Genomic DNA, 26767 nt, shown 5'->3' with positions numbered 1-26767 from the left:
GTAAGACGAGACCAGCTAGCAGCCACACAAGCACATTGCAAGTTACATACACGAGGGACACATGGCGAGTTACGTACACAAGGGGCACATGGCAAGTTACATGCCTACTAACCCATCTCCCCTCTCTAATATTGCAGCGCGAACTTGTGGCTCCAATGATATTTCAAACCTTGTCTAATATTTCCAAACATCAAATATTTGCAAACCAGAGAAAGTACGACAAAAACTTATTGCAATAGAAAACCTGGATGACATAGATACAATCAGAACCTTTGTATAAAGTTAGTAAGGTTCCTAAGAAAAACTATCAAAAACTATTAAGACACTCAAAATAGATATTGTCCACTGCAAAGTCTTTAAACCAGACTCTCCATTTTTTGAAGTATCTGTGTCAGCACTAATTAACCGGGAATGGGAACGTGAAGCAGATCACTAAGCACTGCCACCTTATCGAGAAGATCATGAGCCTGTGAATGCTGCCGGCGAAGAGGGACATCATCTCCTATGTGGTTTCCTAGTCAATCTCCTCAAGGTTGCCAACATCTTGAGCGCGTCCAAGGCAGAGCTGGTAAGGAGGGTAGGATGGGAGGTCGAGGAGGCCAGCGTTGCAAACCCGTTGATTCCATCGTTGTCCTGCAACCAATTCAAATGTAATCAGACATGCTACAATCAATTGTTTCATAGCACCCTTATGTCCAACCAAAGGAAAACCAATAACACTCTTCAGTCAGCTAGTGCAACTTATAAGAAAATCTTAACCTGATGCGCTGCATATTCAGACTCTTGCAGATATCGATCTTTTTTTAGTTAGACAACATTGTGGTTTGAGTGTTTGACCATTCAATTTATCACAAGTAATATTCCTTTCTAACAAGCCACTATTTCAATTAATTAAGCTTGCAAATAGTTCAAGTACTGCTCAAGGTTACTAAACTTGCAGTTCACTAACTAGGATACTATTTCGTTTGTGAAATCTTTTGATAGGTACAAGGTTAATGAACCAAGATTTCTAACCATTCAAATATTACAAGTAACAAAGAAAATCAAAGTTAGCATACAGGAGCATACTAATCTGAAAAAAGAGCAGATGATGTAGGGAATTAGAAATTCATGAATGAAAAAACAGATTAAGTTTACTACCAAACTTGATCAAACAAGACACTATTTAGACCACAATGCTAATATCAAAGCTTTCATAAACCAAATGAATTAACAAGACCTCATTGGAAGACATCTTGGGGACAAGAGACCCATGCATTTACCTAAAACAATACATTATTCAGACGACGCTGTACGGGCACAAGATCAACTCCTAGCAGGCGCAGGGGACATGGTTGAGTAGGAATTCAGACTATCTTTTATACCACTTTAATTATAATAGGATCAACTCATATTAAAAGTGTTTATGCAACCCCAATAAATCAAAGATATGACTGTTTCAAGATCTCAATTTCAAAAACATATAATAATCCAAAAGCAAAAGGAATGCACAATGTTTTCTACCATGAAAAGTTTAGAAAAAAAATTCAGCATTGCAGGCTCAAAGAAGATAAGTTCATAATCACATATTTGAACCTGCACAAAACAACACAAGTTCAAAATCATATATCATTGACTCCACCTGATTAATAAAATGATATAGATAAAATCAGGGTGAATCATCCCTGCTTATACTAATTTATCCTGTCATCACAATACTAACACAATCCACTTCAACTCACATGGTCAATCTGCAACATTCAGTTTCAGAGACACAAAACCAATGGACAAAAGACCTGAGCACATTCACGAGCAATCCAAGAAGATGAGAGAGAGGGATCAATCTCAGGTGGGTGGGAGGAAACCAACCTGAGAGGTGGTCCTCATAGTTTCCTCGTCCTGCCTATTCCAGGCCAGGTCCTCATGTGGAATCAAAACCTGCAAATCATTCTTCAAAGTGAAAGTAATTCTTTTTGTTTGATAAACATGCTGAAATTCATCCATATTTGCAGGTTAAATGGGTTAATTAGTTTTCCTGTAGAGTTGCATACTAAAATTATTAGTCGTATGCACGAAGAGTCATATCCACATAGTCACGTACTAAAATTTTCAACTTGCAAGCCTTACAGTTTAGTAATAACAAGAATATTATGTTTTCATTATTAAGCATAGAACTTTGCATCGAAACTATCGAGAAAAGAAACACCATATAGTGATGCCAACAGAGAAATCATCTCTAACACCAAACCTGCAAGCTCTCAGATAACATTAACTGAAATTACCAACTCAAGGTGACATACCTGCAATTTTCCAAGACGACACGGCAAAGAATAATCTAAGAGCCTGCAAAGAAGACACGACAATGTTGAATGAGCAAAAGTTGTAAAAATATGTCATGCCAGTTCACATATATATCAAATATGAACAGAAAGACAACAACACATCTTTGGAAATAAATCCCTACTACTACTAAGACAAATGGTTGTCTTTCTTCAAATTGTCAAAGTACTTTACTCATAGGTTCAGATCTAGCCTTTTTACTTTTAATTGTATATTAATAACAATCTGGTACACTGTTGTGGCAACAAAAACTCCCTAGTATGCAATTTGACTAAATTGGTTTCAATCGTCCGTTCAGAACTTCGATGTGACAATATAGCTTCAAAACTTCTAGATCATGTTCAACCTTTCAAAATGGTCTTGTAGTTCTAGGATAAAAAGAAAAAAATGTCATATTCAGATAAACTGTTATCTATGCATCAAACTCTCTCAACAAAGAAAATTCGTTAAAAAATATTGAACAGGCTCTCTAACAACTTAACCAAAAATTCAAATAAATTATTTATCATTATCTGTAGGAAAAAAAACATTTATTATGAAAACCTAAAACCCTTTATATTTAATTTAATGGAAAAACAAACTACAAATGGCTAGTTTGATTATAACACACATCAGTATCATATTAATTGCCTTATTCTACATGCAACATATAGGACAGATAAAGTTGGGTGGCTCTTTGCACATTCGGTTATTATAATTTGGAGCGTTGGGGTAGTGAGCATACACAAATACAACATTTATGTTCTAAAAGCATATAATCCAGTATACGGGTCATGCTTAGCATCACAAGATTCACAGGTCACTAGCAATTGAGCTTTAACTTTTGCATCAATTGTCAGATGAAACAGAGTTACCTATATGCCTTTTCTATCCGGGGACTGAAGCATTGTATGACGATCTATGTTAGAAAATGATCAACCAGTTATTGTTCTCCTTCAATCTACAACTTTTCACTTTTGTTTTTTGATCAAATTGCTCCCCTTCACTTTTCTTCTCCTCCAATCTATGAAATAGAGTTACTATAATATATGTATTGACCTGTGCATTGCTACAAGCACAAAAAGTCATATTTTTAACCAAAAAAATCATAAGCATGGATCGAAGAACACCACTGAGTGGTCCTAAGATACCTGCAATAGTACAAATGATACAACTGGCACACATCTCTATTTATATATTAGAGGATCACATGGTTCTATGTTGTTTAAGATCTATCTTATTTTGAGTTGAATACTCTGACTCTTTTTAGATAAGCCAAAAAATCAGCATATCAGTTAGCACTAATTTCTCTCTTTATACTGAACAAAACCACGGTTTCGGAAAGATAATTTTATTCCGTAGTAAAATGAAGAAGTGAAATCATCGATTTTGTTTAATTTCCATGGAGCAGTTAAAAAATATTTTGGATACCACCCCAACCACCCATATGGCATCCAAAAACCGATTATAAATGAAACACAGTCTCAATTGTCTATTGTTCACTGCTTATCTGAAAAAAGAGACAACTACATATTAATAATACTTGGAGTCACATAGCACATGAAAACACTCTCTGTGGTAATAGCTTACAGGCTTTTCAACAATCTGTTATTTAAAAAAGATAACAAAGCATTAGGAAGTCTACCTTTACAAAGCATTAGGAAGACAACGAGGATCCCATACCATGCAATGTTTTACCTCATGTAGAGTAGAAAATTGATTCACACTATATTGTGGGCCCACCAAAAAATACACATCACAATTAACACAACTTTTTTCATTATTTTTTGACCATATAGTAAGAGAAACCAACCTTGCTAAAACAACTACAATTTGAGGACACCATTTTCTAAGAAAATTTTTTATCTACATAACTTTAACAAGTAGATAAGAGCATACAATTTGACACACTTTAGAAGCTCTACTAAGGCATGACATATTGGCATGAGCATGAGAGGAAAGCATGAAAGCATTGTGATATCTTACTTCTCAATGACCACCACTGTAAATTGTTCATATGCATCTTGCTTTTCTAATGCCTTTTCAAAAACACATGACCACTACTGAAAATAGAGATAATTCACCATGCATCTGCAAAGTTAAAAAGGGCGTACCCAGTTGTCGGTGTTTTGGACCGGCGGGCCCTCAACCAACTAGTGAAAATGTACTACGTGCTCCTAATTTCGGATGGTGATGTAAAGAGACATAAGGTTTATACTGGTTCGGGCAATAGGTGCCCTACGCCTAGTCTGAGAGATCGATCTTATATACCTTGCACCGGAATGCTCATAGTAGGGGGTTACAAGCAGGGCGAGAGAGGGAGCTAGTCCCAGGTCTTTACGTGAAGCGGTGTGGATTGCTTGATATGTTGATCTCAAGCAGCAGGGAGGCGTGCGTGTTATAGAGTGTCGAGCATGTGTTCGTCTATCTCTTCAGCCCCCGTGTGAGCGTGTTCATAGACCTGAACTCGTCCCCTAGAAACGGCCCGGTCTCTCCCTTTCATAGTTGAAGGGGGACAGGGGTGATACATGTGTTCGCTACGCGGTGTCCTGTAAGCAGAGGACTATGGCGACATGGTCGATGGAGCGGCCTTTGTCCTTATGTACTGGAGCGACGCGCTGGTCACACCTGATCCTATGCGACGTGGGAGCTCCAGTGACAGCTTGACGCAGGGCATGGCGGGCGACGTGCCGGTTGCTGTGTTGACCGCATAAAGAGCCGAGGCTCAGTTGGTGCTGAGGCCGAGCCATCGTGGGGGCTCGACGGGCGCAAATCCTGAGGCTACTGAGACCTTGAAGTGGATTGCCGAGGCTTGGAGGGAGCAGTTGGTCCTATACACTGATTTTGAGGCTACAGGGACCTAAACTTAACTCCCCACGCCGTGTTGTCCTTGGAGCAGTTGGAGTTAGGCAGCATAGTGCGGTATGGGTGTCAGTCGTGGGCACAGTGCTAAGCACAGTGGCCGATAACCCCTGCTCTATCCTATCTCAGACGACATGGCTTCGATGTGACTTACGTCTCGTCGGCCACTCCGCTGTGTCGAGCTGTCGTTCGGCTAATATCGCGGGAGCGGTTGAACGCGTTGGTCGGACGTGACATCTTGTCCGAGAAGTTGGTCGAGGCGGAGGCGACGGGGTTGTTTGCCGAGCCGGCCTTGAGCGAGGCAGAGAATTGGTAACTCGTCCAAGGCCTTCCGGGCGGGGCCTCGGGCGAGTCGGAGAATCGGTTCCCCATCCGAGGCCTTACGAGCCAGCCTCGAGCGAGACGGAGAATCGGTTCCCCGTCCGAGGCCTTACTGCGAGGCCTTGAGTGAGGCGGAGAATCGGTAGGCCGTCCGAGCCCTCTCTGCGAGGCCTCTAGCGAGGCAAAGAGTAGGTGGCCTCGGACAAGACCGGGGTTTAGCCAATAGTTGTCTCTTGGCTTTGATTTTGACGGGGTCTAAGCGGTTTTTTTGGTTTTTGCTTAGGGGACCCCTTTTTATGGTCCCCGATAGTAGCCCCCGAGCCTCAGGGAGAGTGTGAGTGCTCTCCTTGAGGTTTTGACGAGACTCGGCTCGCGGCAGCTCCTAGTGGGATGGTGTTTCGTACTTGAGGCCTCAGTGGGTGCGCGCGAGCGCACCCGTCGAGTGTAGCCCCTGAGGCCCTGGAGGAGTGGATTTATTCCTCCAGGGGCTTTTCTTACATCGTGCGAGGGGTTTTATTGCGTTTGTTGAGCCCATGAGTGTGAGTTCGGGTCGCTGAGCCTTGGTTTGGTTGCAGGAAGAGCCCCCGAGCCTCTGCTTGGAGCAAGAGGGCGATCAGGGGTCCCCCTGTCTTTTTTGTGCGGCCCTTGCGCATCCTTTTCGTTCAGAAGGAGGGGTGGAGGATGTCATGCTACCCTCGGTGGGCGCGAGCAGTGACACCTCCGGTGAGCTGTTATCGGGTAAGTCCGAGTGGAGGCCCATGCCCCATTCGATAGGGGTCGGCTAGCGGTCCAGAGACATGCTCCAAAAGTACCAGAGGGCTTCTCTAGTGGGTCCCAGGGCCGTTCGATTGGCCTTGGGGGCTCGATGCCTCCCTACGGTGGGATCCCATTCGGAGACCGCCCTGCTGGTCTCAGACACGACTTAGGGCGTCCCAAGCAATCGCTCGCTCAGGCCTTCCGCCATGTGCGAGCTCGCCCATAGTTGTCCCTGACTCTGTTGCCCTGGGGCGGCTATCAAAACCCTCGGGGGCCCAGCCTTCGAACCCCTAGACCGTAACAGGCTTGATGCCTTTTATCGCGTTTTTGCTTGTGAGTTCGGGTTGCTCATCTTCGACTTGGTTGCAGGAGGAGCCCCCGAGCCTCTGCACAGAGCGAGAGGGCGATCAGGAGTCCTCTTGGCCTTTTGTGCGACCCTCGTGCTTCCTTTTCGTTCGGAAGGAGGGGTTGTTTGCCGAGCCCTCGAGTGCGAACCTGGGTCACTGGGTCTCGGCAAGGTTGCAGGAGGAGCCCCCGAGCCTCTTGCATAGAGCGAGAGGGCGATCAGGAGTTCCCCTAGCTTTTTGTGCGACCCTCACGCATCCTTTTTGTTCAGAAGGAGGGGTTTGTTTGCCGAGCCCCCTCGAGTGTGAGCCTGGGTCGCTGGGTCTCGGCAAGTTTGCAGAAAGAGCCCCCGAGCCTCTTGCACGGAGCGAGAGGGCGATTAGGAGTTCCCCTGGCTTTTTGTGCGACCCACGCACATCCTTTTTGTTTGGAAGGAGGGGTTTGTTTGCCGAGCCCCCTCGAGTGCGAGTCTAGGTCGTTGGGTCTCAGCAAGGTTGCAGGAAGAGCCCCCGAGCCACTTGCATGGAGCGAGAGGGTGATCAGGAGTTCCCCTAGCTTTTTGTGTGACCCTCGCGCATCCTTTTCGTTCGGAAGGAGGGGTTTGTTTGCCAAGCCCCCTCGAGTGTGAGCCTAGGTCACTGGGTCTCGGCAAGGTTGCAGGAAGAGCCCCCGAGCCTCTTGCACAGAGCGAGAGGGCGATCAGGAGTTCCCCTAGCTTTTTGTGCGACCCTCGCGCATCCTTTTCGTTTGGAAGGAGGGGTGGAATATGCCAGGCTACCCTCGGTGGGCGCGAGCGATGACACTTCCGGTGAGCTATTATCGGGTAAGTCCAAGTGGAGGCCCGTGCCCTATTCGATAGGGGTCGGCTAGCGGTCTAGAGACATGCTCCAAAAGTACTAGAGGGCCTCTCTAGTGGGTCCTAGGGCCGTTCGATTGGCCCTGAGGGATCGATGCCTCCCTACGGTGGGATCCCATTCAGAGACCTCCCTGCCAGTCTCGGACACGACTTAGGGTGTCCCAAGCATTTTGCTTGCTTGGGCCTCGGCCCCGTACGAGCTCGCCCATAGTCGTCCCTGACTCTGTTGCCCTGGGGCGACTATCGAAACCCTCGGGGGCCCAGCCTTCGAACCCCTGGACCGTAATGGGCTCGGTGCCTAGTTCCTTCATCTGAAAGGAATCAGATGGGGGATATTCCCCTCCCCTCGGCTGACAACGGCAGGCGCGCCTTTTGAGGTGGTTTTCTCGATGAGGCAGAACGGCGCCTGCCACTGGTGTGGTTGGATGCGACGCTGTTTCAGTGGATGGGACATAACTATTCATGCGATTAATAAGGGAAAGTTGGGTGCGTGGGCGGTAGAATCGGATCTGGATTAACTGTATCAGATTTGAGGGAAACTTCTCCGATTTAGTCGCCCATCCGTTTCGCCCCCCTTCCTGCATAAATACATAACAAGCCTCACCCCTCCCCTCCTTACCCTGCCTGCACTTGCCTTTGCCACCCTCGAGCCGTTGCTAGGAACAAAGAGCGCTGGGGAGAAGAAGGGAGAAGGACGAGAGAGAGTGAGGCTTACCGCCATAGTGGCATTCTCCACCACACTCATGGCCGACGTTGTTGTCATCGAGGTAGATCCTTGGGGTCGGTCTGACGTATCCGTGGAGCCACTGCAGTCGCTCGTCGACGATGGCCTCCTCCGCCCGGTTACCGACCCCAGTAGACCGGAGTGGATTGCTCCGGGGGCGAGCCGGAGCCGCGGCCACGTAATGCCTACGTTGTGAGCTTCGTGTCCTTCCATGAGCGCGGTCTCGGCCTGCCGGTGGACCAGTTCATGCGGGCTCTCCCGCACTACTACGGCGTGGAGCTCCACAACTTCAACCCCAATTCCATCGCGCATGCGGCCATCTTCATCACCATCTGCGAGGGGTACCTGGGGATTGCCCCCTATTAGGAGCTGTGGCTCCACCTCTTCCGAGCAAGGCACACCACCAAGCCGATGGGCATGGCGGGCACGAGGAAGGCGGTGAGGGTCGAAGGCTGCACTCTCCAAGTGCGCCAAGACCGACAACACCTTTACATCCCGGCCCAGCTCGCATCGACCAATCGCCACTGGTACACTAGCTGGTTCTACCTCCGCAACAACAACGGCGGACTTCCCCCCTATACCGGGTGGGTCGTGGAGAGCTAGCCGAAGAAGTGGAGGTATGACGTCCCGAAGGAGGATCAGCCCAAGCTACAGCCGCTCCTAGAGGGGCTGGAGAGGCTGCAGAGCCGCTGCCTTACGGTAGCTGTGGTCGTGGCGGCCTTCCACCGCTAGAGGGTGCTACCGCTGATGGCTCAGCGGCGGTGCCTGTTCGACATGAGACCGGATGAGCCGATCGAGGGCATCCGGATGTCTATCGCCGCCCTCTCTGATGAGGAGATTCTACATCGGGTGAGGGAGACGGTGGAGGAGAAGCTGAAGAGCAGTGGTCTGACCCCTATCGTGATGCGCCCATCGCGGGGGTACCTCTCCCTAGTAAGTCACACGCCGCTGTAGCCCCCGAGGCCCCCTTGTTCCTCGTCGTTTTCTGGTCCCTTATTTGTGTTCGCCATTCCTATAGGGGATGAGAGACGTGCGAGCCTCCCCGCTGCCCGTTCCTGAGGATGCGGAGCGACGGGCGGTGAACTAGGCACACGCTGAGGCACAGAAGAAGCGGAAGGATGCCGAGGAGGCAAAGTGCATAAGGAAGATCCTTGAGAGCGAGGGACTAGAGAAGCGCCGCCGACAGTAGAGGCAGGATGGTCTCCCGGTGGAGGCGTCTCCATCGCCGTCGCTATCGACGGACACTTTGGGCGAAGAGGACGAGAGCGAGGTGGGGCGGGGACCCCTGGACTATCTCCCCGACATTGGGGGACAGCGCTTGGGGCATCGGCGAGCAGCCCGACGCTTCTAGGAGGAGGAGGAGAGGACGCCTCGGGGCCAGCAGCCGCCCGCCCCGAGGCCGAGGCCGACACGCCCGAGGCACAGGCGTTAGGAAAGCGCGCCGTCAGCCTGATGGGCTCGACGGCAGAGGTGGAGCAGGTGGCAGCGGGGGCGACGCAATTGCCCTCGTAGAGGACTGAGGGGGTGCCGGAGTCCGGCGAGGGCCGGTCGGCACCAGCGGATACGGAGGCCGTGCCATCGCCACCGCCACCGCCGTTGTAGAGGAGGGTCGCAGTGCCGAAGCGGTTGCACCCCCGCTCGAGGTGAGTGTTTCTTCAACGGAGTTCGTATCGTCTCCCGCTCGCTTTATGGTCATATGCTGACCAAGTGGGTGTTCTGCCTTCAGCCGGAAGCGTCAGGCGGAGGTGCCTGCCCTGGCGCCACGCAAGTCGCTCAAGGTGAGCACGGGCTCCATCTCTCAACGGGTGGCGGAGGCGTAGGCCGCCGTACAGCGCGGTGTGGCATCAATGAGGGCCAACCTGAAGGAGCTGGTCGCCTAGGGGGAGGCTACTGGGGCGACCACGGAGCGAGCGGGGGAGGAAACGCCTACGCCCTATGAGGCCGAGGCCCGTGAGTTAGATGGGGCCGAGGCGCCCTCAATTGCCGAGGCCACCGAGGGTGAGACATAGGCCCCTTGGACTTCCGAGGCCAAGGCGATGGAGGCCAGGGCACCCAGGACCACCGGGGCCGAAGTGGCAGGGACCGGAGGCCCCGAGACCACCGAGGCTGGGGTGGCGGGAGCCGATGTGAGCACGGTGAAGCCGGTGGCCCAGGAAGTGGAGGCGGAGGTGGGGCAAGCCTCGATACCGCCACCGGTCCAAGGCCCGCCGCCGTTGCAGGAGAGCACCCGGGACATGGAGGTCCATTCAATCTCCTCCGACGATACTTCCCGGGCGAAGGAGGTGGTTGATGCCAAGGCAACCGGCACCATGGAGCGACCAGCTCCGACATCTGGCGAGGGAAGCTCGGCCCTCATGCGGGTATGACCTGAGCCCCGCGGGTGGGATCACCCGCGTGTCTTGTGGCAGAGCCGAGATGACCCTGAGGGGGAGCCTCTGTTCGCCCTCGAGGACACAGCCGAGGGGGGGCGCTGGGACACCTTCGAGCAATACCGCCTAGCTGGCGGAGCGGTCGCTACGGACAGCGCTGTCCGTCGTGGCTGACGATCTGCCCAGGGTCGCCCAGGTTCGCGCCTTCTTTTCTCATGTGGTGCCGTCTTTTTCCTGGGTTTTCTCGCAGCGCTTGACGTTCATTCTTCCTATCAGGAGCTCGAGGCCTGGTCCCTCGGGAATCGTTGTTCCTCCGACGGGAGAGGGACGTCTGGGACCAGCTCCAGCGACAGAAGGGCTTGCTCGCCGATGCCAATGACTTGTATCGGCGCAGAGCACGGAGGTGGAGGACCTTCGCCTTCGCTGTGCCGATACGAAGGCCGAGGCGGCCATGGCTCAGGAGCAGGTCGCCCCGTTGGCGGCGTGGGTCAAGGAGCCGAGGAGCTGACCCGGCGGCCGGCGATAGGGACACCTTCAGGTCCCGGGCTGAAGAAGCAACGGCCTCTGCCAAGGCCCTCGCTGGGCAGCTGGGGGGCGGAGTAGGGTGCGCACCTGCTAATGAAAGGCGCCCTGGTAGAGGCCCTTGAGGTGGCTGAGGCATCCCGGACTGAGGCTCTGGTCTAGAAGGGAAAGACCAAGGGTGAGTCATGTTCCCCTTGTTTTATTTGTTTTTCTTGTGCTTGACCCCTAACTCCCTGGTGTGATGTAGAGCTGGAGACAGAGGCTTCTAGGGCGGCCGAGGCTTCTCGGGTCAAGGTCTAGGGCTAGAAGGAGAAAGCCGACGCCTCCCTGGTCGAGGTCCAGCGCTGGAAAGAGAAAACCGAGGCCTCCCTGGTCGAGGTCCAGCATTGGAAAGAGAAAGCCGAGGGTGAGTCCCAAAGGCCTTCACCCTTGTTTGGCTTATTTTCTTTCACGCTTAATCCCATCCAGCTTGTTTTGGCGCAGGGTTGGAGAAGGAGATCTCCTGGGCGGCTGAGGCCTCTGTCTTAGTGCAGGCGGTGCTCAAGGCCGAGATCGGGGAGCATGATGCGCTGCAGAGCGCCGCCCGTACTATCTGCGAGGCCCTGGAGGTTGAGGGGGTCCAGTCGGGCAGCTCCCTTAAGAGCCGCTTGACCGCGTTGAGCGGCCAAGTGCGCGAGCGACTCCGGGGAGCGCTGCACATGGGCGTCAAGCGCGCCCTTGCCGTCGTTGCCTCACACTACGCTAGCGTCGACCTTGAGGCTGTTAGTGATGGCTATGTCTTGGCCAAGGATGAGGAGGCTGATGAGGAAGTCGCGAAGCTGACGGAGGCAGCTGAGGGCCCCGACACGGCGCTGGCCAAGCTGTTCGAAGAGGAGGTGATCCCTCCCACGCCGTCCACCGACGCTGGAGACCCTGAGCCTTGACCTGGGCCCAAGTGGCCATGTAAACAGATTAGGGTTATTTTTGTACCGTAACGCTTGTGGCCTGTCGAGGCCTTTTTAAAGTACTTATGCGTCTGCGCTTCTTAATCATTTTTTACTGTATTTCTGAGCCTCTGCCCTCTGTCTCGTCTCTGATCATATCTCTTGCAAAAAACTTCCTCGGAGCCTAAGCTATCCCTTGGGCGAAAGGTGGTGAGGGAGTGCCGTAGCCTGGAGGCGTAGGCCGTCTCACGACTCGACCGGCCTTTTGGCCTTGAGACAGACTTTTCGGTCCTTAGGTTTTTTACAATCGATTTGTTAGAGCGCGCTAGAGAGTTAGGCGTAGAATTTTTTTTGAAAAACGACTAAAAATGGTACATGGGACTTAGGGGGGGAGTCCCCCTTCTAGCCCCCGAGGGAGGCTCGGTTCTGCACAGGCAGAGTCGTGTCTTATTCGAGCCCCGCAGTGGGCGCCTCTGCAGAAGCAGAGCTGAGTCTCCCTTATGGTGTTATCGTAACGCTGAGGCCCATGATGGGCCCGGGGGGTTTCTCAAAAAATTAGAACAACTAAAGAATGCTTCTTAATTGTATTTCGAGAAACAATGTATACAATGCTTGAAAATTTAATGGGTAAAAGCGACGTAGTTGTTCTATGTTCCAAGCGTTGGTGAGGATTTTGCCCCTCTCGTTGGCTAGCTTGTAGGTTCCTGGGCTTCAGCACTTGGGCGACGACTGTATGGTCCTTCCCATGGTGGGGTCAGCTTGTGGCGGCCCTTGTTGCTCTGCCTCAGCCTCAGCACCAGGTCACCCACCTTCAGGTCTTGGCTTCGAATGCGCCGGGCTTGATAGCAGTCGTAGGGCTTGCTGGTACTTAGGCCGAATGTAGCAGCACAATGTCTCAGGCTTCCTCTAGTTGGTCGAGGGCGTCTTCGCGGGTGGTGCGGTTGCTTTGCTCGTTGTAGGCCTGTAGCCTCGGGGAACCGTATTCCAAGTCAGTGGGGAGGACGACCTCGGCTCCATAGACTAGGAAGAACGGTGTGAACCCCGTGGCTCGGCTCGAGGTGTTCCTCAGGCTCCAGATGACCGACGGGAGTTCAGCAAGCCATTTCTTGCCAAACTTCTTCAACCGGTCGTAAATTCTTGGCTTGAGGCCTTGTAGGATCATGCCATTGGCACGTTCTACTTGGCCGTTTGTCCTAGGGTGTCCTACTGGCCGACCAGGCCACACGGATGTGGTGGTCATCTCAGAACGTCAGGAATTTTTGGCCAGGTGAATTGTGTCCCATTGTCGGTGATGATGGTGTTCGAACCCTGAACCTGTGGATGATGTCAGTGAAGAACAGCACCACTTGCTCAGATTTGATTCGATTGATCGGATGAGCCTCGATCCACTTGGAGAACTTATCGATCGCTACTAACAAATGGGTATAGCCCCCAGGGGCTTTCTGAAGAGGCCCAACCATGTCGAGCCCCCACACGGCGAACGGCCATGTAATGGGGATGGTTTGGAGGGCTTGGGCCAGGAGATGCGTCTGTCGTGCGTAGTACTGGCATCCCTCACAGGAGCATACGAGCTTGGTGGCGTCAGCAACAGCCGTTGGCCAGTAGAACCCTTGGCGGAAAGCATTTCTGACGAGCGTCCGAGGCACCACATGGTGCCCATAGGCTCCCGCGTGCAAGTCCCAAAGTAGGGCTTGACCTGCCTCGCTGGTGATGCATCGTTGGAGGACACCGGATGGGCTTCGCCTGTATAATTCGCCGTTGCTGAGAACGTAAGTCTTGGCTCACTGAGCAATCCATCGGGCTTCGGTCCTGTCTACGGGAAGCTCTCCTTGGACGAGGCAGTCAAGGAACAGGACTCGCCTGTCCGTGCCCTGGTTGGCCTCAGGAGGTTCCGCGTTGACTTCCATGACCTTGGGCTCGGCCGAAGGGGTTTTGGCGACAGAGGGGGCCTCGAGCCCTGCAGGGGGCTCGACCAGTGGACCCTCTTCCGCCACCGAGGCATAGTCAATGGAAGGCTTGTGGAGGTCTCTAGCGAAGACGTTCGGGGAGACCGAGGCCCGAGCCGACACCATCTTTGCCAGTTCATCCATGGCCTCATTGAATTTACGCGCGATGTGGTTGAGTTCAAGACCGTCGAACTTGTCTTCTAGGCGACGTACCAACTTGCAGTACGCCTCCATTTTGGGGTCATGGCAGTTTGACTCCTTCATCACTTGATCGACAATGAGTTGCGAATCGCCCCGCACGTCGAGACGCCGTACTCTAAGTTCGATGGCGATCTGCAAGCCGTTGACGAGGGCTTCGTACTCGGCTGCGATGTTGGAGGCGGCGAAGTGGAGCTGAATCATATAGCGCATGTGTACTCCGAGGGGTGAGATGAAGAGCAGACCTATGCCTGTCCCGGTCTTCATCAAGGACCTATCGAAGTACATGGTCCAGCACTCCGCCTGGACTTGAGTAGGTGGTAGTTGGGTGTCAGTCCACTAAGCCACAAAATCAACCAAGACCTGAGATTTGATTGCTTTCCAAGGCACAAAAGACAAGGCTTCCCCCATGAGTTCGACGGCCCACTTGGCTATCCTACCCGAGGCCTCCCAGTTATGGATTATCTCTCCTAGGGGAAAGACGACACCACGGTCACCAGGTGGGACTCGAAGTAGTGACGCAGCTTGTGTCGAGCCAAGACTATGGCGTAGATCAGTTTCTGGATGTGGGGGTAGCGTGTCTTAGTCTCGGAGAGCACTTCGCTGATGAAGTAAACATGTTGTTGGATGGGTAGGGCATGCCCTTCTTCCTGCCTCTCAACCACCACGGCTGTGCTGACCACCTGGGTCATTGCGGCGACGTAGAGTAAGAGGGCCTCGCCCTTGGTTGGTGGCACCAGGACAGGAGGATTGGTGAGCAGTGCCTTGAGCTTGGTGAGGGCTTCTTCGGCTTCGGGGGTCCAAGAAAAGCATTCGGATTTTCTCAAGAGGCGGTACAGAGGCAGGCCTTTTTCGCCAAGGCACGAGATGAAGTGGCTCAGGGCCGCAAGGCATCCCATAACCTTCTGCACTCCTTTGAGATCTTGGATTGGTCCCATGTTGGTTATGGCTGAGACCTTCTCTGGGTTGGCCTCGATGCCACGTTCCGAGACTATGAATCCTAAGAGCATGCCTCGGGGGACCCCGAAGACACACTTCTCGGGGTTGAGCTTGATGCCCTTCTCTCTGAGGCATCTGAAGGCTATTTCCAAGTCGCTGACGAGATCACTGGCCTTCCTGGACTTGACCACGATGTCGTCCACGTAGGCCTCGACGGTTCGCCCGAAGTGCTCGCCAAAGACGTGGGTCATGCACCACTGGTATGTGGCCCCTACGTTTCTGAGGCCGAATGGCATAGTCACATAGCAGTACATGCCGAATGGTGTGATGAAAGAAGTCGCGAGCTGGTCGGACTCTTTCATCTTGATCTGATGGTAACTGGAATAAGCATCAAGGAAAGACAGGGTTTTGCACCCCACAGTGGAGTCAGCGATTTGGTTGATTCGAGGTAATGGGAAAGGGACTTTTGGACAGGCTTTATTCAAACCGGTGTAGTCTACACACATCCTCCACTTCCTATTTTTCTTCTTGACTAATACTAGATTAGCCAACCACTCTAGATGGGATACTTGATGAATCCGGCCGCCAAAAGCTTCTGCACCTCCTCGCCGATGGTCCTACGCTTTTCCTCGTCAAATCGGCGCAGGCACTGCTTCACCGGTCTAGAGCTAGCCCGAATGTCCAAGGCATGCTCGGCGACCTCCCTTGGTATGCCTGGCATGTCCGAGGGACTCCACATGAATACATCGGCATTCACGCGAAGAAAGTCAACAAGCACGGCTTCCTATTTGATGTCAAGGGTGGCGCTGATCCTCAGGCACCTGGTCGTCGGGGCAGGCGGGGTCGACCGGGACTAGCTTGATGGCCTCCGTGGGCTCGAAAGTCCTGGCTCAACACTTGGAGTCAGGCGCCTCGCTACCAAGCCGATCGAGGTTGACGATGAGGGTCTCAACCTCTACGATAGCCTCGGCGTACTCGATGCATTCGACGTCGCAGTCGTATGCATGCTTGTACGTGGACTCGATGGTGATGGCGTTGTTGGGACCCGGCATCTTCAGCTTGAGGTAGGTGTAGTTGGGAAATCACCATGAACTTGGCGTAGCATGGCTGCCCCAGGATGGCGTGGTAGGTTCCCTTGAACCCAACTACCTCGAAGGTGAGGACCTCCTTGCGGTAGTTGGAGGGAGTACCAAAGCAGACGGGCAGGTCGATGCGCCCGAGGGGCCGCATGCTTTTCCCTGGCACAATGCCATGGAAAGGTGCGGCAGTCGCCTCGGAGCTATGACCTAGTCGAGCTTAAGGAGCTCCAGTGTGTTGGCGTAGAGGATGTTGAGGCCGCTGCCTCCGTCCATCAACACCTTAGTGAGCCGGGTGTTGCTGATGATGGGGTCGACGACAAGCTGGGTACTGCCCGGGGTTTGAGACATAATCGGGGTGGTCATCCTAATCAAAGGTGATCGCCTCTCGAGACCAGTTGAGGTACCGGGGAGCGGCCACCTTCACCGAGAAGACCTCCTGGCGCTCCCTCTTTCGCTGTCATGCCGTGAGGCACGCTAAAGGCCCGCCGAAGATCATGAAGGCGTTGTGCACCTCAGGGAACCCATCGTCCTTGTCGTCATCCCTGTCACTGGTGCCCCTCCTCTTGGCATTGTCGTCGGGGAGCCCGAGCTTGGCGTAGTAATGCCGGAGCATGGTGCACTCCTCGAGGGCATGCTTCACCGAGGCCCTGGTGGTAAGGGCAAGGGTTTCTTAAGCATATCATCGAAGAGCCCAGGGCCTCTGGGCCTCGAGGGATTCTTGCGCTCTACGGCCGCGACTAGGCCGGCCTCGAGGACTTCTTGCTTCCCCTAGCTGACCCTTCTTCTTTTTCTTAGGGAGGTGGGGAGCCGAGGCCTCGGGGGCCTTGTCCCTCCACTTCCCTTTGGCGTCGTTGTCGGGGAAGATGGCCCCAACGGCCTCTTCACCTGAGGCGAAGTTGGTGGCAATGTCGAGGAGCATGGCCGCTGAGGTTGGCACGTTCTGCCCAACTCTCGGACCAGGTCTCGGCAGGTGGTGCTCGGAGAGGAAAGCTTGGACAATTTCCGAGTCGCCGACGCTTGGCAACTCGGTGCATTTCTTGGAGAAGCGCCGAATGAAGTCTCGGAGAGACTCGTCCGGCCCCTAGCGACAACTCTTGAGGTCCCAGGAAGTTCCCAGGGCGCACGTATGTGCCCTGAAAGTTCTCGACAAAGACCCTTACCAAGTCGCGCCAGTCGTGGATCTACGAGGGAGGGAGGTGTTCGAGCTAGGCTCGCGCCGAGTCTAACAAGAACAACGGGAGGTTGCGGATGATGAGCAGGTCATCGTCTGCGCTGCCAAGCTGACAAGCCAGGCGGTAATCGGCCAACCAAAGTTCAGGATTGGTCTCGCCGCTGTACTTCGTGAGATTGGCCAGTTACCGAAATCAAGCCAGGAAATAAGCAACGCGGATAGCTCTGCTAAAAACTCGAGGGCCAGGCGGCTCAGGAGAAGGACTGTGGTCCTCCCCACTATCGTAGCGTCCACCCCGGTGTGGATGGTAGCCTCAGGCATGCCCCTCGTTGTCGTGGTGCCGTCGCCCACCGACCACATCGTGGTCGCCTAGCGCCTCGCGTCAGTTGCCAAGGCGGTCGCGCACCGAGGGGACCCTATTGGCTATCGATGCCTGAGCGGGCTTAGGATGAACTGAGGCCCCCCCCCTATCCTACCGGGGCGGTGCCGTGGGAAGTTCTGAAGCACCCCCGCACCGTCTAGAGGCGGAGCTTTCGACCTGCTGTACCGTGGCGGTCTCGAGGAGATCCCGGAGCTCGCCGCGGACCCGTCGCCCCTCTGTGTTAGAGGGCTCAGGCATCGCTCGAACTAGCATCGCCGCTGCCGCAATGTTCTGGCTAGCACAATTAAAGATTGGGGGTTGCTCACCCCCTTCGTCGTCGTTGATGCAGTGGTGGACGTCGCAGGCCCTCCGCCGGGCTCCTCCGCCATCACCGCGACCTCGCTGCTCCTGCTCGAGAGTGTCTCGAAGCTGCTGTAGAAGGAGTCGGTCTTGTTTGACCTTGGCCTGAAGCTCACGGAGCTGCTCCAGGTCCGGGCGTTGAAGTTGTCTGGGGGCAAGGTTCTCATTTTGCGCTACCGGTGGGACAACGCGTGAAGGTGTGGCGTTGCCTGCTCCCTAGTGAAGCGGGGAACGGTTGTCTGTCCCCTCGTCCTCATCACTCGCTCTCAGCATCCCAAGCCTGATGTGGAAACACTCGCGAGTGGGGTCGTAAGTGCCTTCATCGTCGGAGTCAGAGTAGCCGAAGTAGTAGTCACTTGTGGCCAAGAAGCGACGCATGGCTTCAGGGTCACGAAGCCCAAAAAAGTCTGCTCCGGCCCATGCCTCGTCCTCGTCCGAGGAGTCGGTGCGGGTGTGAGTCGAGGTTGTAGAGTCGAGGTCGAGGGTGAAGCGTTGGTGGCGTCCTGAGGGCTCCGTGTGTGCGGAAATGTAGGTGGAAGCATAGGCGGCAGCGGCATTCCTCAGCCCGAAGGGGTACAGGGATGGTGCCATCACCGGGCTTTGCTCCGCTAGAGTCGACTCCTCAGGAGGTGGCGGGGCAGAGCTTGATGACGGGGCGCCGCTGTGTGCCACCGACGCCTTTCCCATGTCCAGGCTCAGGCTAGACGGGTCCCCAACCAGGGACCTTGTGCCAATAGCTGGGCATGGGAGACCGGCGGAATGCGGTGCGTCGCCCTGAACTCGTGCGGTGTCGGGGTGGCCCCGCTCGCGTCGTGCTTGGAGAGCGTGACGAGAGCGGCCGTCCGGGCGCCGTCTATGCCTAGGCTGCTGGTGTGTGATGTTGTGGTTGGTCGGTGGGGCTCGGGGTGTGAGGAGCACCATATCGTACTCACATCCTAGAGACATGAACTCTAGGCTCCCGAACTAGATCACCGTGCCGAGACGCAGTGGTTGTACGAGGTCTGCCATCCGGAACTTGTTGGGATGATGAAGCTAACACGCAGAGGCCCCTACCTCACGCGCCAACTGTCGGTGTTTTAGACTGGCGGGCCCTCAACCAACTAGTGAAAATGTACTGCGTGCTCCTAATTCTATATGGTGATGCAAAGAGACAAGGTTTATATTGGTTCAGGCAATAGGTGCCCTACGTCCAGTCTGAGAAATCGATCTTGTATTCCTTACATCGGAATGCTTGTAGTAGGGGGTTACAAGCAGGGCGAGAGAGGGAGCTAGTCCCAGGTCTCTACGTGAAGCGGTGTGGATTGCTTGAGATGTTTATCTCAAGCAGCGAGGAGGCGTGCGCGTTATAGAGTGTCGAGCGTGTGTTCGTCTATCTCATCAGCCCCCATGTGAGCGTGTTCGTAGACCTGAACTCATCCCCTAGAAACGGCCCCAGTCTCTCCCTTTCATAGTTGAAGGGGGACAGGGGTGATACATGTGTTCGCTACGCGGCATCCTGTAAGCAGAGGACTGTGGCGACATGGTCGATGGAGCGGCCTTTGTCCTTATGTACTGGAGCGATGCGCTGGTCACACCCGATCCTGTGCGACGTGGGAGCTCCAGTGATAGCTTGACACAGGGCATGGCGGGCGATGTGCCGGTTCCTGTGTTGACCGCGTAAAGAGCCGAGGCTCAGTTGGTGCCGAGGCCGAGCCATCGTGGGGGCTCGGCGGGCGCAAATCCTGAGGCTACCAAGACCTTGAAGTGGATTGCCGAGGCTTGGAGGGAGTAGTTGGTCCTGTACACTGATTCCGAGGCTACAGGGACCCGAACTTAACTCCCCACATCGCGTTGTCCTCGGAGCAGTTGGAGTTAGGCAGCATAGTACGGTATGGGTGTTAGTCGTGGGCACAGTGCTAAGCACAGCGGCCGGTAACCCCTGCTCTATCCTGTCTCAGACGACATGGCTTCGATGTGACTTATGTCTCGTCGGCCACTCCACTATGTCGAGCCGTCGTTCGGCTGATATCGCGGGAGCGGTTGAACACGTTGGGCGGACGTGACATCTTGTCCGAGAAGTTGGTCGAGGCGGAGGCGACGGGGTTGTTTGCCGAGCCGGCCTTGAGCGAGGCGGAGAATTGGTAACTCGTTCGAGGCCTTTCGGGCGGGGCCTCGGGCGAGTCGGAGAATCGGTTCCCCGTCCGAGGCCTTACGAGCCGGCCTCGAGCGAGACGGAGAATCGATTCCCCGTCCGAGGCCTTACGTGCGAGGCCTTGAGCGAGGCGGAGAATCGGTAGGCCATCCGAGGCCTCTCGTGCGAGGCCTCTAGCGAGGCGGAGAGTAGGTGGCCTCGGACAAGGCCGGGGTTTAGCCAATAGTTGTCTCTTGGCTTTGATTTTGACGGGGTCTAAGCGGTTTTTTTTGGTTTTTGCTTAGGGGACCCCTTTTTATAGTACCCGACACCAGTGCAGAGAGCTCCTGCTCTGTGTGGGGTCTGGGGAAGGGTGTTAGTGGCAAGCCTTACCCTCGCCTGTGCAATACGAGGAGACCGTGACTCGAACCTGGGACCTTTCGGTCACAGGCGGTAAGACTCTACCGCTTCCACCAGGCCCGTCCTTCGCATCTGCAAAGTTCCCATTTAATATATATAGGTAGGATTCATCCACTAATTATGTGCAGAGAATAGCTCTTTTATCTATTGCAAGGAAAACCTGGCAACCTATAGCAGGGCAAAGCATATCAAGCAATTCATCCCAAAAGACGTGACATATGAAAAGGCCTTCTTGATTTGGAAGGGCAAGTTAACTCCCATACTAGTTGGCTACTATAGATGGATCGGAAGATGCAAGCACTGACCTAGGCATGTGGTGTTGTTAGATTTGCCAAAGTAACGCAAGGCTCGGGTGGATTCGAGGAGGAGGCGGTCCACGTACCTAAACATGCCTTTCTTGGCCAGCGTTGAATGCTCTTGTCCACTTTTTTGCCATTCCGATCACTGTCGCTGCCACTTCTAGCCAACATGTCCATGAAGCTCGGCAACAAATGGTTCTCGGAACAACACAAACAAATCACCATCAAAACCGCAATCAACACGCATCAAAACCAAAAACCAATGAGAATGGGGAAGAGACAGTCAAATCAAATCATACCTAGAGTCGAGAGTCACAACCACTGGATCAATGTAAGCCGTTCCAAATCTCGGACTCCAGGCAGCGACGGTGCCAGCCATCGTCTGTCACGTGTTGAGGCCATGTCGGCACCCGCCCCCTTGGCCACCGTGTCTCCAGGCAATGGCACGCCCTTGGGCCGCCCATGGTTCCTTCTAAGGCCCTAAATTTCTCCCTTATAATGCACCAAGTCTACTTTGATATTTCCGTCCATTCTCACAATGATAACCTTCAAGTTCGTGTCAGATTAGTTGGAGATGGTCTAAAATGCCTGTCGGGATCATGAACCCGGGGTCTCTCGGGGACCGGCTTCCACGCCAAGGCTCGGCCCAAGCAGACAACATGCAACTCATGGGCCGGCCCAAGAATCTAAAACAACAGGCCAAAAGGGCGGTCCAGTCACCAACCGGGAAGTCTGGCCAAAGAGGAACAACGCCTGCTCGTCAACTACTTCGGCCCACCTCTCCGACCGGAGTGCTCACTTCAGACTCCAGCCACCTTTGGACGGCCTCTCTGATCGGGAGGCCTAGCCCAAACGCTACCTCCGACTTCGACCCCACGTCTCCGACCAGGGGTTCGCAGAAACCCTGCTCACCGCTCTTCTCCGACCGGCGCACTCAGAGCCGACTGGAGCCATCCGACCGGGGACGCCCGCTCGGTAGGGACCAGAAGACGTGTGGAGAAAGGCAAGGCAAGGCTCACAAGTCAAAACCACTGTACCAGGGACCATACCCTGCACAGAATAGTGCTCCGTAACCGCCCTGACACAAACAGTACTGTAGGCGCCGACATCTCCCTCTACAGTATTGTGGGCGTTGCTAAACTCCCATATGGTAAGGGCCCCCATGCCTCTGGGCATCGATAGTGTTGTGGGCGCCGGGATTTACCGTACCAGGTGAACGTGGTGAAACTCCTCACATGTCTCTAGGCATCGAACAGTATTTGTAGGTACCGATGTCTACCATTCCTGAAGAAAGCAACACGACCTCCCACATGCATCTGACATTCTACAGTAACATCAACAGTGTTGTGGGCGCCTACCATTATCTTATACGCATCGGCGTGGGCAACAAGGCTCAATAGCATACGTACCCTCACCCTCTCACTTATAAAGTCATCCCCTTTATCTATAAAAGGGGATGCGCTCCCTCCAAGAAAGGAGAGCCCTTCTTTAAGTTAACAAGCACCGATCAAGTTCACTAGCTCACAACCATAGAACCACCGGATTCGGACCTCAAGCACACGTTTGAACACTTAACTCATAGCGTAGCTCCTGTCGCTCTCGGCCCTTCCGACCGGAGCCGACCGGACCTCTTGTACACCCCTTCTTTCTCCTTCTCGTTTGTAACCCCACTGCAAACTTCGAGCACCTGGGCTCAGGAATAAAGTCATCAACCGACCCAAACTGGACGTAGGGCACGTTGCCTGAACCAGTATAAACCCTGTGTCATTGACTGCTATGCCACCTCCGATCACAACGTACGGCAAAACTACAAATATTCACTAGTTGGTCACTTTCTGCACCGACAATGCCCCTTTCCTCAAAGCCACACGGCCCTCAGCCTTCTCCCATCACAAGCTCAAACGCCTTCTATCCTCTCTGTTGTTCTCTCTCCCGTGCCCCTCCTCCGTCTCAAAACCCTAGTCAGCAGGTGGGTTCATATCCAGTTGAGGTCGGCAGGGAAACATGCACAATGGATCACGTTGACAGTGGCGGCCCGAGTGGCATGGGTGGCACCGGCCCAAACGGCCAGGGCGGCACCGCCCCGAGCAGCTGTGCCCCAAGCGTCATTGGGGGTGGCAGCCCGACTGACCAGAGATCCTGCAGCCAGAGCGCAACGGCCAAGCAGCCTGGGCTCCTGATTTACTGTGCCTAAGGCTTGGAGTTCATCTGCCCCAATCCTCTCAGTGAAACAAGCACAAATAACTTGGTTTTCTTAGGGCCTGTTTGTTTCCATGGACGGGAGTAGCGCATATACTGCACCAGCTATGTTGTGGGGAAGCACTGATTCCCTCGCGTCACAGCGTCTCATGTTTCCTGTTGAAAACCCTACGTGATGCTGAAGGGCGGCCAGCAGAAGTGCATCAAACACAAGACGTCTGGTGTGATTCTGAGCTTTTTTCCGCCACAGATAGGATAAGACAAAACAAACAGGGCCTTAATCCTGCTCCCCTGTTTCTGTGCTCTGCAGCTTTGGAAGGTCATGTGATGGGCTCTGTTTTCTTTTTTTTTAAGGGGATGGGCTCTGTTTTCTTGTTCAGACAGAAGGTCGTTTTTGGATTTTTTTTGTTTATGATGGTTTATGTGACATGTCAAGAGTCTAGAACTGAAAGGTGGGATGAAAGGATGACTCTGCGAAATGCTGAAATACAGTATAAACATACTTATTATGAAATATAATTAAAACTTGCGCTATTTAAAAGAAGTGAACTGCTAATTAAAGTGAATGTAAATAAGAAGCTGCACACCAGCTACTGAAAATGTGGTTGAACGATACAATGAAAAACTTACTGTTTTTTTAACAGAAAATACAGCAGCGCAGGCCCCCACTGTTAGAGCTTTTTGTATTAATAAAAAGAAGAAACTGTACAATAAAAGGGGCTACAACTATGAACAAAGCTCCCAGAGGGAGCCTCAAGCCTGAGGACGGCTAGAGAACCAAAGAGCTAAGCAAGAGAATCTATACAAAGAAGAAAAGCAACTCGTTTATCTTCACACATTCTGAGAGCTTGAAGTCTAGCCTCACAAAAAGAGGACATCCAAAAAGTAAAAAGTAAAAGAAGGCCGGCTTCCTCACAAAACTTACTGTTTCATTCTTTAAGAAAAAAGAAGCATACTATTTTCTCACGAGATGATTACATTAAGCACATTTTTTCTTCACCAATTAATAGTATAAAAAAATTCATGTATGAAATTAACATGCTGAATGATATTGGGAAAGAAATAGGATGAATAATTCATCTATGAAGTTAATATGTTGATGGATACTGAGAAAGAGATGCTTCATACTTTCATGATAAGCTTTGATTTGATCAGTAACTAAAACTACGCATGGTTTTTTGAAATTGCTTGTTGCCTCACATATGTTATGCACAAATCCTGGTGCTGGGACTCCAATACTGGCGCAAAGAGGGCTTAGGGTCAAAAGGTCTTTTCATCTAATCTTTTAATGGGTTAACAGCCAAAACTGATGGAAGTGTCAAATTAAGGCATAAAAGATAGACCCAGTGTCATATAAGGGAGAAAAAGATTTTTAGGGCCATAAAGGAAGCATGTCAGGGGCCTGAGGTGGTTCCATATGTTCTGGTCCCTCTGTGATCAGAAGTATGGATTTTAGTTGGGTGGGATCTGTCAATCTGTGACGTTATGTCTTTGAACTTGTTGTGTTTGTAATTTCATTGCTTCAAGTAATAAAATTCAGGTTTCTCGTTGTGGGAAAAAGAATAAAGCATGTTAACTTCCATTGTCAAATAAGGAATTTTCTCATGAATAAAGGAAAAACCTTAACCTTATAAATGCCAAGAGCCAACGCTCATGAGAGATGAGAGTTGTGTGAAGAAAAGAGAGTGTACCTTCACAACAGTCTCACTGAACCAAGAGATGAACCCATATTTGTTGAGGTAGCCAGCCATTGCTGTAAGTGCTGCAAACCATGTAAGCGTATCCCACGCCACAGACTCTGCCAAACACTCTTTCCATGTGACAACCCCTGTGATTAGGAGGACCCCTAGGCCAAGAATTGCTGCAGACACTGCATCCACACTCAGCATTCCTCCAAAGATCCAAAGACCAACCTGGCATGCAGAGCAAGGGCATAATTTTCAGTGAAGAAAAGTGGATCCAATTCCTATTCAAGTTAGATGTGACAGGGCAATGAAAAAAACTGCATTCAGTGGCAATGACTGTCAAGGATATGAACATTACAAAGTCACAGGTCAGAGTTCAGTCGATTACTAAACCATTGATAACAAGAATCCTAAGACTCCAAAGACATCAAATGGTGCATCCACTCATAATAGAACACTATAAACTACTTATGAAAGATAGCTGATAATAATTTTAACCATCAGGATTCAAGGCATAAATAAAGAACACTAATAGCACAAGAAAAGTTCAAAGAATGCTAGTAAAAGCTATAGTAATGCCAAAGAGTTAAATGTTGCGAGAAAATGGCAAGTATATGTATATATATCATTAATTATATACCGTAAGCAGCAGCGTGCCGGCCATGATCTTCTCCTCCGTGCTCATGGGTCCCATCTTGGCGAGACGCTCCTTGGCCAGGCGTGGCGCATCGGGGCTGGCCTTCACCTCCGGCGGGTAGATCACATAGAGAATGAGCGGCACGAGCACGAGCGACAGCAGCCCCGGCACGATGGCGGCCTTGGCCCAGAGCGTCCATCCGATCCCCTGGCCGATGGTGGCAGCCGTGAGGTTGGCCGAGAGCGGGTTGGCCGCCATGGCGGTGAGGAACATGGCCGATGAGACGACGGAGGTCTGGAAGCAGGTGAGCATGAGCCAGGCCCCGAGCTTCCGCTCCGTGCCGTCGTCGGCGCGCGAGCCGCATGCCTCGTAGAGCGACTTGACGAGCTACAGGAAGATGCCGCCCACACGCGTCGAGACGGAGGGGATGGCGGGGGCGAGGAGCGCCTCGACGAAGACGAGCGAGTAGCCGAGGCCGAGCGAGGAGGAGCCGAAGGCGGTGACGAAGGCGTAGGCGACGCGGGAGTCGAGGCCGGTCTTGATGAACCCGCGCGCGATGAGCCAGGGGATCGGGTCGCCGAAGGCCGAGAAGGCCGCGGCAAAGGTGAGCGTCTTGGTGAGCACGGCGGCGCCGAGGCCGAGCAGGGCCACCGCGCCGAGGGGCAGCGGCTGGGTGATGATGCCGACGATGGTGGAGAGGAAGATGGCGAGCAACTGCCACGCGTTGCAGGGCACGCCGACGGGGGCCGGGACGAACCAGATGAGGACGCCGATCGCGAGGGAGGCGAGGAGCGGCTTGATGGACGCGCCCTGCAGCGCATGCTTCTTCGGTGGGGCGGCCGGCGCCGGGGCCGGTGCTGGGACCGGGTCCGGGGCTGGGGCCGCCGCGGCGGAGGCGGAGGCGGAGACGAGGGTGAGGCCGCGGTGGGAGGCTCCAGATGCGGCGGGGGGTGGGGCCAGCGAGGGCTTGGAGGGGAGGGAGTGGGAGTGGGAGAGGGAGATGGGCTTAGAGGAGGAGGAGGAGGAGGAGCGGCGGCGGAGGGAGAAGGAGAGGGACGGGAGGCTGGGGCGGGCGCCAACGCTGCCGAGGTGGTGGCAGGTGAGCGGCGAGGCCGCGGTGGAGGACGCCATGGCGGCGGGGGCGAGGAGCGCCTCGGCGAAGACGAGCGAGTAGCCGAGGCCGAGGGAGGAGGAGCCGAAGGCGGCGACGAAGGCGAAGGCGACGCGGGAGCCGAGGCCGGTCTTGATGAACGGCACGCCCCTGGGCCGCCCGCGCGCTGAGGCCGCAGCGGCTGCGCTAACCCCTACGTCGAGTCCCGTGCATAGAGATGGGAGTGGGACTGCAACTTCCCCTCCGATGCAGATCCGAAGGAGGAAGGCAGGGCAG

General features: G+C 53.3%; 1 pseudogene; it reads right to left on the bottom strand.

The window, feature by feature from the left end:
- Positions 1-212: 212 nt before the first annotated feature.
- LOC136501199 (dicarboxylate transporter 1, chloroplastic-like) lies at positions 213-26767 on the bottom strand (annotated as a pseudogene).

This window comes from Miscanthus floridulus, chromosome 13, assembly GCF_019320115.1.
Source record: "Miscanthus floridulus cultivar M001 chromosome 13, ASM1932011v1, whole genome shotgun sequence".
Classification (NCBI taxonomy): Eukaryota; Viridiplantae; Streptophyta; class Magnoliopsida; order Poales; family Poaceae; genus Miscanthus; species Miscanthus floridulus.
Note: the sequence above shows the minus strand (reverse complement) of the source record. Positions and strands in the feature narration are given on the sequence as shown.